Source organism: Bufo gargarizans, chromosome 10 (assembly GCF_014858855.1).
Source record: "Bufo gargarizans isolate SCDJY-AF-19 chromosome 10, ASM1485885v1, whole genome shotgun sequence".
NCBI lineage: Eukaryota > Metazoa > Chordata > Amphibia > Anura > Bufonidae > Bufo > Bufo gargarizans.
Window position 1 is genome coordinate 70769408 of NC_058089.1, and position 15492 is coordinate 70784899.

Genomic DNA, 15492 nt, shown 5'->3' on the forward strand with positions numbered 1-15492 from the left:
GTCTAGAACCCACACAAGTGGCTTAGGTAGTGCAGCTTATCCAGGATGGCACATCAATGCGAGCTGTGGCAAGAAGGTTCGCTGTGTCTGTCAGCGTAGTGTCCAGGAGACAGGCCAGTACATCAGGAAACGTGGAGGAGGCCATAGGAGGGAAACAACCCAGCATCAGGACCGCTACCTCTGCCTTTGTGCAAGGAGGAACAGGAGGAGCTCTGCCAGAGCCCTGCAAAATAACCTCCAGCAGGCCACAAATGTGCATGTGTCTGCTCAAACGGTCGTTTGGCATTTGCCAGAGAACACCAAGATTGGCAAATTTGCCACTGGCGCCCTGTGCTCTTCACAAATGAAAGCAGGTTCACACTGAGCACATGACAGACGTGACAGAGTCTGGAGACGCCGTGGAGAACGTCCTGCTGCCTGCAACATCCTCCAGCATGACTGGTTTGGCATTGGGTCAGTAATGGTGTGGGGTGGCATTTCTTTGGAGGGCCGCACAGCCCTCCATGTGCTCGCCAGAGGTAGCCTGACTGCCATTAGGTACCGAGATGAGCTCCTCAGACCCCTTGTGAGACCATATGCTGGTGCGGTTGGCCCTGGGTTCCTCCTAATGCAAGACAATGCTAGACCTCATGTGGCTGGAGTGTGTCAGCAGTCCCTGCAAGACAAAGGCATTGATGCTATGGACTGGCCCGCCCGTTCCCCAGACCTGAATCCAATTGAGCACATCTGGGACATCATGTCTCGCTCTATCCACCAACGTCACGTTGCACCACAGACTGTCCAGGAGTTGGCAGATGCTTTAGTCCAGGTCTGGGAGGAGATCCCTCAGGAGACCGTCCGCCACCTCATCAGGAGCATGCACAGGCGTTGTAGGGAGGTCATACAGGCACGTGGAGGCCACACACACTACTGAGCATCATTTTGACTTGTTTTAAGGACATTACATCAAAGTTGGATCAGCCTGTAGTGTGTTTTTCCACTTTAATTTTGAGTGTGACTCCAAATCCAGACCTCCATGGGTTAAAAAATTTAATTTCCATTTTTTTATTTTTGTGTGATTTTGTTGTCAGCACATTCAACTATGTAAAGAACAAAGTATTTCAGAAGAATATTTAATTAATTCAGATCTAGGATGTGTTATTTTTGTGTTCCCTTTTTTTAAATTAAGCAGTGTATATATATATATCTAAAAGCACAATGAATAATTGGGAGACCGCCCAAAATGGGTCCCCCCCCCCCCCACTCATGTTAACACCTGTGCATACATACATACATACATACATAGTAACAAAACAATAATTTAAGTCAAAACAGTAATCCATTTGTGATTCAACTTGTAAGTCCATCTTATCATAAATCCTGAAAAGTAAATCAGATTTTAGTGCACATTACATACCTGTCATGTGTTACCCTGGAGGAAAAAATGCATGGGTTGGCGTTTCTGAAGATTCAATGAGCATGCGTGTTAATTTCAATAGGGTGCATACACCGATCACATTCAAATCATTAGCGTTTGAACAACCATAGGAGTGCTTGCTTCTAGATCTTATTTGTGCTTATTTGTGTGGTGTATTACACATGCTTGAGAAAGACTCTGTGTAGTCAAAACGTCGCACGGTTGGTGAATAAAATGAGGGTTGGTGAATGAAGTGAACCAGTGAGCAGATCACATTTATTTTGAATGGAACAGAAGGGGATGGAGCCTTTTTTAACAAGCCCACCACAGACCAGATTAGACGCAGGTGGGAAAATGAAAAACAAACCAGCATATTCCGCGAGGATTCAGAACACATTTGAGATCAATACTTTTTCCAAACAATCTAGAATTCTATAGCAAATTTTTATTAGTTTATAGCTAATAGTTTTTCCATGGACATCATGTTATTAAATATGGAATTTCATCAGAGGGATCTTACAGATTCCGATAAGCGTATCAGAGAATTTGAAGCTCAATTAAAATCTATATTGAGCTCACAGGATTAGAATGCTGGAACAGGCCACAGTTGATTCTGACAAATACCGCACAAATATAGAAATAAAGAAGAAGCAAAAATGGTACAGAGAGGATGAAATTTTTAACATCTATAACGGATCCGTTTTTCAGTTTTTTGTTCCAGTGTTTCTGGTTCCGTTCCGTTTTTCCGTATGGCATATACAGTATACAGTAATTACATAGAAAAAATTGGGCTGGGCATAAAATTTTCAATAGATGGTTTGGCAAAAACAGAACGTGTCACAGTTGGGTTTGGTACCAAAAAAAGAGCCTAACAAGTTTTGGCTTATTCACGATCTGTCATTTCCTGCGGGGAGTTCGGTTAACGATGGTATTGACAACGAGTTATGTTCAGTGCCGTATACGTCATTTGACGAGGCTGTTCGGTGGGTGCAATGTTTTGGGTATGGGGTGTTGCTGGCGAAAACGGACATTGAGGCTGCTTTTCATTTGTTGCCCATTCAGCCGGACAGCTTTCATTTACTCGGTTTTAGATGGGAGGGGCAATTTTATGTTGATTGTTGTTTACCTATGGGTTGCGCGATTTCTTGTGCGTTGTTTGAAATGTTTTGTTCATTTTTAGAATGGGTTGTGAAGCAGGAAGCGGGTTGGAACTCTGTGTTACACTATCTGGACGACTTTTAGTTTTTTGGTCCAGCTGGATCGCGGGTTTGTTCAGTTTTGCTGCGCACAATGGAGCGGGGGGCGGCCAGGTTCGGCGTGCCGTTGAAGAAAACGGAGGGACCGGCCACGTCAGTCAAGTTTTTGGGTATAGTAATTGATAGCGTGGCAATGGAATGCAGGTTGCCAGATGATAAGGTGATAGATTTGCGCAGTGAGCTGGCTTTTCTGCGTAGGGCGAAGAATGTGCAATTATGTCGTGTGCAGTCGGTTTTTGTTGGCCATTTTTTGCGGCTGTCTGCAAAGGTGCGGGCTGATCTGGAAGTTTGGGAGCGTTTTTTTGGTGGAGTTTAATGGTTGTTCGATGTGGATGGAGGCGCCGGTTGCTAGCGCTGATCTGGAATTGTTTACTGATGCGTCGGGTTCCTGCGGGTACAGCGCTTTTTGTCAAGGGCAATGGGGTGGGGGTCCGTGGCCTGAGGAGTGGAAGGTGGCCGGCTTGCTGGGTAATCTAGCACTGTTGGAATTGTTCCCCATTGTTTTGGCAACTGAATTGTGGGGGGGGGAGCTCTTACGAAACAAGCGGGTGAGCTTCTGTTGTGATAATTTGGGTGTGGTGCAGGCGGTTAACAGTCAGTCAGCTAATTCACCTCCTGTTGTGCATTTGCTTCGGCACCTGGTTCTCAGAGGGTTAATGCTTGTTTTGTGGCAGTGCATGTTCCTGGTGTTGATAATTCCATTGCTGATTCTTTTTCTCGTTTCCAGTGAGACCGTTTTTGCAGTTTGGTGCCGAGCGCGGACGCAAAGGGTCTGCCCTGTCCTCAGTGGCTCTGGAGCGTGGCCTTGGGGTCTCATCAGATCTGATTAGGCGTCTGTGAGTAGGAGTACATGGTCAGCCTATTCTGCTGTGTGGTCTCATTGGGAACGTTTGGTGGATCAGGTTGGGGGTTATGAGGTTGCAGAGGACATTTAGGTGTTGTTGGTTTATTTTGTGGTGTTATCCTATAGTTCAGGAGCATCTTTCTATATAGCTTCCAAAAGGGTGGCTTTTTGGTTGCGTTTGCGTGGTCTAGCGGATGTGTCCCGGAGTTCTTTGGTGCAACAGGCTCTGAAGGGCTATCGGCGTAGTGCTGTTAGGAAGTATACTCGTCATCCGGTTTCTTTTTCTTTTTTGGTGTTACAGCAGTTGTGGGAGCAGGTTGGTGTGGTTTGCAATTCTTGGTATGAGGTATGTTTGTTTTCTGGCCGCCTTTTTATTGGCTTTCTTCTGGGCCTCTAGGGTCTTTGAGCTGGTGGCGAGTAGTGGCGTGCGAGGCAACGGACTGTTGTGGGATGATGTTCATTTGGATGAAGGGGGTGTGCGTTGTGTTTTGCGTAGGTCGAAAACTGATCAAGTCGGAAGACAGGTTTGTGTTGTGTTGCGCCCATTGGTTGGGTCCGTGCTGTGCCCTGTTCGGTGTGTGGAAGAATTTTTGTCATTATGACCGGGCATAGCAGGTTCTTTTTTGGTGCACCTGAATGGTCTGGTGTTGTCCCGTTTTCAGTTTGTTGCGATCTTCAGGCGGTGTCTGTCGGCTGCTGGTCATCCGGCTATGGAGTTTGTGTCTTATTCCTTCTGGATAGGAGCGGCGACCGAGACAGCTAGATGGGGTCTAAGTGATGTGGCTATCAAGCGGATTGGTCGGTGGGAATCAGATTGCTTTCGGGGATATATTCGCCCCCATATGTTGTAGTGGTGGGGTTCTGTTTATGATTGCATGTTGGGGGTCATGTCTCATTGTGTTTGTTTTTTATTAGGGTCCTCTTCGTGCTTGGCATGGATTCTGGGTCATTCGTACGTTCACTGGGGAGCGTTGAGAGCCGATGTGCGGAGGGATGGAAGGCAATTCGGTTTTCGGCCGGAGGAGTTGCAAGTGCAGTGGATTTGTGTGAGGGGGCTTCAGTGGTGTCGGGTGTTGCCGGAATTTCATGCTTTTGCTTTGTTGGATAGGCCCCGAACATTTTAATTTTGCATGTTGGGGGAAATGATTTAGGTGTTCGTCGTTCAAGGGATGTGATACGTGACATCAAACTAGATCTGTTGCGGTTGTTGGGAGAGTTTCCAGATTTGTTGGTGGTTTGGTCTGAAGTGGTTGCTAGAAGGTCGTGGCGGTTTGCGAGGTCAGTGGAACGGATTAATAAGGCGCGGGCGAAGCTCAATAAGGAGGTGGGTAGTTTTGTCCAGCATCAGGGCGGATTTGTGGTGCGCCATAGGGAGTTAGAGGCCACTGGAGTACAGGCCCCAAACATTAGGCATTCACCGGACATTGGATATCAATTTTACTGCAGGCCAGTGGACTACAGGCCCCAAAAATTATTCATTCACTGTGGAGAAAAGAACAATTGATAATGTGGCTGGAGGTACATTAGGCGGTCACCGTATAACAATTTTACTGTTGGCCAGTTACCGTATTTTTCGCCCTATAAGACGCACTCCCCCCCCCCCAAAATTGGTCTTATGTGGCGAATACTTCAGTTTGTATACCGCCGACCGCATGCTGCGCAGCGCGGTGGCGGGTGTATTAGTAGGCATGGATGAGGGAGGAGGGGCCGGCATCCAGCTCTGTAACTACAGCGGGCCCGGTGCAGTCACTGTATTCTGCTACACCGGGCCCGCTCACTGTAGGAATCCTAACTGCAGGCAATGCTAACAGTAAAAATTTTATGCAGCCTGTACTTACGATACTAACTTTCCGGCAGCCAGCAGGCAGGAGGCTGAGCTGGCGGGCGGGCGCTGAAAACGTAACTCACTATGTCACGCGCCGGCTCCGCCCACTTTATGAATGAAGAAGGGAGAGCCGGCGCGTGACATAGTGAGTTACGTTTTCAGCGCCCGCCCGCCAGCTCACTCTCCTGCCTGCTGCCTGCCGGAAAGTTAGTATCGTAAGTACAGGCTGCATAAAAGACTACTGTTACGGTACCTTAATCAGCATACAGCATTGTCTGCTGTTAGGATTCCTACAGTGAGCGGGCCCGGTTTAGCAGAATACAGTGACTGCTACGGGCCCGCTGTAATTACAGAGCTAGATGCCGGCCCCTCCTCCCTATTGGGGGTCATTCTATGGATAGCACTGTTATGGGGATTTGTGGATGGCACTGTTATGGGGGTCTGTGGATGACACATAGCGTAAAATGCTATTTATGTGTCATCAACAGATCCCCCATAACAGTGCCATCCACAGTCCCCAATAACAGTGCCATCCACAGTGCCCCCCATAACAGTGCCATCCACAGTCCCCAATAACAGTGCCATCCACAGTGCCCCCCATAACCGTGCCATCCACAGATCCCCATAACCGTGCCATCCACAGATCCCCATAACCGTGCCATCCACAAACCACCATAACAATGCCATCCACAGACCCCCAATAACAGTGCCATCCACAGATCCCCATAACAGTGCCATCCACAGATCCCCATAACCGTGCCATCCACAGACCCCCATAACCGTGCCATCCACAGACCCCCATAACCGTGCCATCCACAGACCCCCATAACAGTGCCATCCACAGATCCCCATAACAGTGCCATCCACAGATCCCCATAACTGTGCCATCCACAGACCCCCATAACAATGCCATCCACCGACCCCCCATAACAGTGCCATCCCCAGATCCCACTTAACAACATTAGGCACACCTTTTGGTTCAAATTTATTTATTTTTTTTCCTCCTTAAACACCTAGGTGCGTCTTATGGGCCGGTGCGTCTTATAGGATGAAAAATACGGTAGATTACAGGTCCCAAAAATTATGCATTTACCGTACATAAATGACCAAGTGATTATGTGGCTGAAGGTATATTAGACGGTCATTGGATAGCAATTTTACTGCAGGCCAGTGGAGTACAGGCCCCAAACATTAGGCATTCACCGGACAGAAAAGAACAAGTAATTATGTGGCTGAAGGTATATTAGACGGTCATTTTATATAAATTTTAGAAGTTAAATTCTAGTTATATCGCACCCCTACCTCAATCAGATTTTTTTGGGGGGCAACTGTTATATCACACCAGTTGCAATTAGTTTAGTTGTCCCAATGACATTTGTCCCTCTGTATAGCTGCGGTATCTCAGCAGAACTGCACACAAATGCTGCACAATACAAATGCACAATATAGAAATTATATTATAGGTATATCACACCCCTGCCTCAATCAGATTTTTTTGGGCACAACTGTTAAATCACACCAGTTGCAATTAGTTGTTCCACTGGCGTTTGTCCCTCTGTATAGCTGCGGTATCTCAGCAGAACCGCACACAGCTACTGCACAATACAAATGCACTATAATACTTTCTATGTTAGAAAGTATATTACAAGTATATTACACCCCTCAGTATGTCACACCTATCAATAGCACACCTATACCAGTCCTTTAAAAGGACTTTTGTGGCCCTGTTAGCTAGCATTTTGTGTCTCTATACTCTCTAACAGTCTGTCCCTGCTCCACATAGCAACCTCTCGAGTCTCCTCCCCGCACGTTTGTTGGCTGCTATATAGCACCCGATGACACGTGTTCGGCTCAGTATTAGTCAGGGAGAGCTGGAGAGCAGAAGGGAGAGATAGTGTAGGGATTGAAATAGCAATATTTTAGTTTTTATACTTGTTATAGACCCAAAAGTCCTTTTAAGGACTATTGTGTGTGGCAGCAATATATATTTTTAGTGCAACCTGCACTAAATTGCTAAAACTTGTTAGAAACCCCAAAGTCCTTTTAAGGACTATAGTTGCAATTGTTTGGTCGCTGCAGACAGAAACATTATCTGCGCTACATCTCTAACGTGGGCACAGCCTAAAAATATCTCCGACATCCAGTGTACTTTTTTCATAGATGGTGTCCGCTGCGGACAGTTACATTACCTGTGCTACATTTCCTGTATAACACTTGCATATCCGAATTATTTGTGACATTCAGTCTAACTTTTTTGCTGCTGGTGGCAGCGACATTACCTGTGCTACATCTCCAGTATAGCGTTAGGGCTTCCGAAATATCAGTGACATTCAGTGTAGTTTTTTCGGTGCTGTTGACAGCAACATTATCTGCGCTACATCTCCTGTGTAACGTGTGCGCAGCCTAAAAATATCTGTGACATCCAGTGTACTTTTTCTGTAGACGGTGTCCGCTGTGGACAGTTACATTACCTGTGCTACATCTCCTGTATAACGTTTGCGTATTCGAAATATCAGTGACATTCAGTCTAATATTTTTGCTACTGGTGGCAGTGACATTTCCTGTGCTACTTCTCCTGTATAACATTTCTGCATCCTAAATATCAGTGACATTATTTCAGTTTAATTTTTTATTAGCCGGTGGTGACAGCGACATTACTTGTGCTATACCTCCTGTATAACATTTGTGCATCCTAAATATCAGTGACATTCACTCAGTGTAAATTTTTTATTAGTCAGTGGTGACAGTGACATTACTTGCGATATACAGTGGGATGCAAAAGTTTGGGCAACCTTGTTAATCGTCATGATTTTCCTGTATAAATCGTTGGTTGTTACGATAAAAATTGTCAGTTAAATATATCATATAGAAGACACACACAGTAATATTTGAGAAGTGAAATGAAGTTTATTCGATTTACAGAAAGTGCTATAATTGTTTAAACAAAATTAGGCAGGTGCATAAATTTGGGCACTGTTATTGATTCCAAAACCTTTAGAACTAATTATTGGAACTCAAATTGGCTTGGTAAGCTCAGTGACCCCTGACCTACATACACAGGTGAATATAATTATGAAAAAGAGTATTTAAGGGGGTCAATTGTAAGTTTCCCACCTCTTTTAATTTTCTCTGAAGAGTAGCAACATGGGGGTCTCAAAACAACTCTCAAATGACCTGAAGACAAAGATTGTTCATCATAATGGTGTCTCAGAGATCTCAGCTGTCTGTATCCACAGTTAGGAACATATTGAGGAAATGGAAGACCACAAGCTCAGTTCAAGTTAAGGCTCGAAGTGGCAGACCAAGAAAAATCTCGGCTAGACAGAAGCGACGAATGGTGAGAACAGTCAGAGTCAACCCACAGACCAGCACCAAAGACCTACAACATCATCTTGCTGCAGATGGAGTCACTGTGCATCGTTCAACCATTCGGCACACTTTACACAAGGAGATGCTGTATGCGAGAGGGATGCAGAGGAAGCCTTTTCTCCGCCCACAGCACAAAAAGTGCCGCTTGAGGTGGGCTAAGGCACATTTGGACAAGCCAGCTTCATTTTGGAATAAGGTGCTGTGGACTGATCAAACTAAAATTAAGTTATTTGGCCATAACAAGGGGCATTATGCATGGAGGAAAAAGGACACAGCATTCCAAGAAAAACACCTGCTACCTACAGTAAAATATGGTGGTGGTTCCATCATGCTATCGGGCTGTGTGGCCAGTGCAGGGACTGGGAATCTTATCAAAGTTGAGGGAGGCATGGATTCCACTCAGTATCAGCAGATTCTGGAGACCAATGTCCAGGAATCAGTGACAAAGCTGAAGCTGTGTCGGGGCTGGATCTTTCAACAAGACAACGACCCTAAACACTGCTCAAAATCCACTAAGGCCCCTTTCACACGGGCGAGTTTTCCGTGCGGGTGCGATCCGTGCGGCGAACGTATGGCACCCGCACTAAATCCTGACCCATTCATTTCTATGGGGCTGTGCACATGAGCGATGTTTTTAACGCATCACTTGTGCGTTCAGTTGAAATCGCAGCATGCTCTATATTTTCCGATTTTGACGTGACGCAGGCCCCATAGAAGTGAATGGGGTGTGTGAAAATCGGATGGCATCCGCAAGCAAGTACGGATGCCGTGCGATTTGCACGCATGGTTGCTAGGAGACCATCGGGATGGAGACCCGATCATTATTATTTTCCCTTATAACATGGTTATAAGGGAAAATAATAGCATTCTGAATACAGAATGCATAGTAAACCAGCGCTAGAGGGGTTAAAAAAAATAAAAAATAATTTAACTCACCTTAGTCCACTTGCTCGCGAAGCTGGCATCTCCTTGTGTCTCCGCTGCTGATGAACAGGACCTGGGGTAAGCTACTCCATTAAATAGAGCTTAAGGACCTTCGATGACGTCACTCCGGTCATCACATGATCTTTTACCATGGTGAATCACCATGGTAAAAGATCATGTGACGTACCATGTGATGACCGGAGTGACGTCATCGAAGGTCCTTAACCTGTATTTAATGGAGCAGCTCACCCCAGGTCCTGTTCATCAGCAGCGGAGACACAAGGAGATGCCGGGCTTCGCGATCAAGTGGACTAAGGTGAGTTAAATTATTTTTTATTTTATTTTAACCCCTCTAGCGCTGGTTTACTATGCATTCTGTTTTCAGAATGCTATTATTTTCCCTTATAACCATGTTATAAGGGAAAATAATACAATCTTCAGAACATCAATCCCAAGCCCGAACTTCTATGAAGAAGTTCGGGTTTGGGTACCAAACATGCGCGATTATTCTCACGCGAGTGCAACGCATGACAATGTTTTGCACTTGCGCAGAAAAAATCGCGTGTGAAAGAGGCCTAAGGCATTTATGCAGAGGAACAAGTACAACGTTCTGGAATGGCCATCTCAGTCCCCAGACCTGAATATAATTGAAAATCTGTGGTGTGACTTAAAGAGAGCTGTCCATGCTCGGAAGCCATCAAACCTGAATGAATTAAAGATGTTTTGTAAAGAGGAATGGTCCAAAATACCTTCAACCAGAATCCAGACTCTCATTGGAACCTACAGAAAGCGTTTAGAGGCTGTAATTTCTGCAAAAGGAGGATCTACTAAATAATGATCAAATTTTTTTTTGTGGTGCCCAAATTTAGGCACCTGCCTAATTTTGTTTAAACAATTATAGCACACTTTCTGTAAATCCTATAAACTTCATTTCACTTCTCAAATATCACTCTGTGTGTCTCCTATATGATATATTTAACTGACATTTTTTATCGTAACAACCAATGATTTATACAGGAAAATCATGACGATTAACAAGGTTGCCCAAACTTTTGCATCCCACTGTACTTCCTGTATAATGTTTGTGCATCCAAAATATCAGTAGTGTTGATCACGAATATTCTAATTTCTAATTTTTATCGCGAATATAGGTACTTCGAAAATTCGCAAATATTTTGAATATAGTTATATATATTCATATATTCGTAAATTCGAATATTCGATTTTTTTTTTTTTTATCAGTACACATGATCCCTTCCTGCTTCTAGCTTGTGGGCAATATACTTGACTTTAGGAGTAGTAGTGTTTGCGAATTTTGCTCTATATTCGTTTTTTCGAATATTCGCTATCTTGCTATATATTCTTGTTTTAGAAGTTCAGATTGGAAAAAAATTACAACTATAAAAAAAAGATTATAGGATTATAGCACTATATTAGCTAAATTGCTCTATATTCGTTTTTTTTCGAATATTCGCTATATTGCTATATATTCTTGTTTTAGAATATTACGAATATTCAAAAAAACTGTTATAGCAATATAGTGAATATTCGAAAAAATCTAATATAGAGCAATTTAGCTAATATAGCGCTATAATCTTCTTTGTCTAATAGTTGTAAGTTGAAAAATTCGCAATAAAAAATCGAATCTGAAAATTCGAATTAAAAAAGTTGCATATTACACAATCATTACCTTGCCGATTTTTTTCGAGTTAAAAAAATTGTGAATTTTCGAATTTTCGAATATTCGACGAATATTCTAAAAAATTTTTGCGAAATATCGCAAATTCGAATATGACCCCTTCCGCTCATCACTAAATATCAGTGACATTCATTCAGTGTAATTTTTATTAGGCGGTGGTGACAGCGACATTACTTGTGCTATTCCTCCTGTTTAATGCGTGCGTATCCTGAATATCAGTGACATTCATTCAGTGTAACTTTTTTATTAGTCGGTGGTGACAGCGACATTACTTGCGATATACTTCCCGTATAATGTTTGTGCATCCAAAATATCAGTGACATTTATTCAGTGTAATTTTTATTAGGCGGTGGTGACAGCGACATTACTTGTGCTATACCTCCTGTTTAATGCGTGCGTATCCTGAATATCAGTGACATTCATTCAGTGTAATTTTAGTACCATTTAATATGCGAAAGGTGAGCAGTAAGGTACGAGGAAGTGGCCGTGCTGCTGATGATTCACGCAGAGGCCGTGGCCCTGGGCGCGATGAAACTGTGCCTGCTGCCAGAGGAAAGAAACATACTCTTCCACGATACCTAGCTTCATGTCCCAGTTTGCAGGGCGGCACAAGACACCACTCTCGAAATCACACCAGTATAATCAGGTGATCGGTTGGATTGCAGCAGATAATGCTTCCAGTCAGTTAAGCACCATCTTGTCTTCCACAAAGACCAGTCTCAGTAGCCAAGAATCTGGTCAACTGAATCCTCACCCTGATACTCATTCCACCCACCATGGAGAGTCTTGGCAAACAAGTGATCCCACACTCGAATATACTGAGGAGCTCTTTTCAGTGGCATTCCTTCATTTGGGCCTCTCGCCAAGCCCGCTTAAAGAGGGACAGGAGGAGATCTTGTGCCCTGATTTCCAAACTCTGGAGCATCCACAGTCAGAAGAAGATGATGGTGGGGAACGGCAGTTAGTGTTTCACGATGTGGATGATGATGATGAGACCCAGTTGGCAATAAGTCAACTGCAATTAGTATCTCAGGAGGTTTATTATGAGGATGAGACACAGTTGTCAATAACTGAGGTTGTTGTTAGATCAACAAGTCAGGAAGAGGACCAGATGGAGGAAGTGGAAGAAGAGGGGGTGGATGATCAAGTCACTGACCCAACCTGGGAAGGTGGCAAGCCAAGCGAGGACAGCAGTACAGAGGGGGAGGCATCTGCAACACCGCAACAGGCTGGAAGAGGCAGAGGGGTGGCAAAAGGGAGAAGGCAGGCCACAGCGAACAGGCCCACAACTGTTCCCCGGAGCACCCCTTTGCATCAATCTCCCTTGCCAAGGGGTAGCTGTTCCGCAGTCTGCCACTTTTTTTAGGAAAGTGCGGACGATAAAAGAATTGTCATTTGCAACCTGTGCCATACTAAAATGAGCAGGGGCGTGAACACTAGCAACCTCACCACCACCAGCATGATCCGCCACATGGCATCAAAGCAGCCTAATAGGTGGGCTGAACGCCTGGGTCCACAACCAGTGACTACGGGTCACACCACTGCCTCCTCTTCTGCTGTCTTACGTGCTTGACAATCCCCTGCCCAAGACGCAGGCCTCCCGCCATGCACCTGGGGTTTCGCAAGCACCATCAGCTAGCCCATCCACTTCTATGTCCCAGTGCAGCATACAGATGTCTACACCCCAGGCCTTTGAACAAAAGCGCAAATACCCAGCCACCCACATTCCACATTCCATAGCACTAAATGTGCATCTTTCCAAATTGCTGGCCCTGGAAATGTTGCCATTTAGGCTTGTGAACACTGAGGCTTTCTGCAGCCTGACGGCGGCGGCTGTCCCGCGCGGTACTCTGTCCCCAGCCGCCAATATTTTTTGTGGTGTGCAGTCCCAGCCTTACACCAGCATGTGTCCCTCAACATCATCTGTGCCCTGACCTGGAATTAGTGTAGTACTGCAGTGGGGAAGCTGCAACAGGCCGTGCTTAAACGTATTTGCTTAGATGACAAACAGCACACCACCGCAGAGCTGTGGCAGGGGATAAGGGACCAGACTGAGCTGTGGCTCTCGCCACTCAACATACAACCAGGCATAGTTGTGTCTGATAATGGCCGTAACTTGGTGGCGGCTTTGGAGCTTGGCAAGCTCCCACACATACCATGCCTAGCCAACGTATTCAACCTAGTGGTGCAGAGTTTTTTCAAAACCTACCCCAATTTGCCTGAGCTACTAGTGAAGGTGCGCCGTGTGTGTGCGCATTTGCGCAAGTCATTGACAGCTTCCACCGGCCTGGCAATGCTGCAGCAGCGCTTGCAATTGCCAGCTCACAGACTGTTGGCGACGTGAGCACACGCTGGAACTCTACGTTCCACATGTTGGCCAGGATTTGTGAGCAGCAGAGGGCAATAGTGGAATACCAGCTGCAACATTGTCGTCGCCTTTCCAGTCAGCTTCCGCTCTTCACAAGCCACGAGTGGGCATTGATGTCTGACCTCTGTGAGGTTTTACACAACTTTGAGGAATCAACACTAGAGATGGCCTTGCAGTTCGCCTGGCGGTAGTTTCGTGGCGAAATTTGCTCATTCACTAAACAGGCAAACTTATGGCGATATTCACGCCTGCCATATTCTTTTACATTGTGAAGAACTTTGACACATGACACATCCATCAGGTGGTACAGGACAGCCAATTGAGACGTTTCAGCACATGGACATACCCTCTTATAAATAAACCTGATCTGGCCGCCATTTTACATTCAGTCTTTTGCCAATGTAGCAAGAGGTTACTGTGTGAAGCAGGGACAGACTGTTAGGGACACAAATCGCTAGCTAATAGGGCCACAAAAGTCCTTTTAAGGACTGGTATAGGTGTGCTATCGATAGGTGTGACATACTGAGGGATGTTATATACTTATACTTTCTTTGTTAGAAAGTATATTATATTATAGAGCAATTGTATTGTGCAGCAGTTGTGTGCGGTTCTGCAGCCACACAGAGCGCCAAACGCTATTGGAACAAATAATTTCTACTAGTGTGATTTACCAGTTGCCCCCCAAAATAAATAATTGAAGTAGGGGTGTTATATACCAATTTTATACTTTCTATATAGTGCATTTAGGCAGTGCAGCATTTGTTTGTGGTTTTGCTGCCAAATGCTGACTGGGTGAAGGTGTATGCTCCAAAGACAGGATCTGTTTTTTGTGGGTTATTGTTCTTACGGATCAGAGGAAGAGCAAATTATTCAGTGATGTCAACACAAACTTACCGCGGATGTCCTCTCTGCTCTGTCAGGGGGGCTCTACTTCTATAAGTGTGTAATAGAACAGGTTCTGTAGACATCTATGTGGAATCAGCTGACAAGGGTGTAAAAGGAGTGCTCTTCTTTTTGACACTAATATCGACCTATAAGGCAGAGTTCATACTTGAGTTATTATGCCAGTTTTGGCAAATTTAATATACTTACTTAACAAGTTTTGGTTTAATAAAATCAATGTTAAAATATTTAATAAATTTAATAATAAAAATTAAATGTTGCGTAAGACAGGAGAGAATCGGACAGTCTTCTGTTTATTCAACGACGTGGTGTTGCGATTGAGAAAGCATAAAAAAAATAAAAAATACTCTCCACCTTGAGCCGAATCCTGTCAAGATTGATGCAAGTGTGGTATTGGCTGCTCATCCAGCAAGATACTTCTGTGGGAACCTGCCTGGCATGCTTAGGCCTCTACTATTGACTGTCACGGCTGTTTGTGAGCAACAAGAGTATACACTGAACAAAGAGCTACTGACCGGACCCAAACTAGGGAAGATAAAGGGTGACCCCTGTCAGACCCTCAAAGCTCTCCCTATGCTGCTAAAGCACATGCCCGGATCCAAATGGTGGAACGAGGCATGTCCGCGTACCTAAGACTGATGACCACTGTAACCCCTACAATAGTTGAAGGGGCACGGCCACCGGTGCCCTGCTCAGAATATGGAGGGAACCGTGGCCACCTCAGATCCAGTCAGAAAATAACCAGGTACACAACAATGTCTGCACACTTAGCTGAAGGAGCTGCAGCCGCAGAGAAGACGGATCCAAGGACAGCTGGCAATATCCGGAGTGCTTGCTGCAGCAGAACACAGGTCCAGTGAACTGATAGCTTACAAGTGAAGACACTCAGGCAAGAGCTACAACTGAAA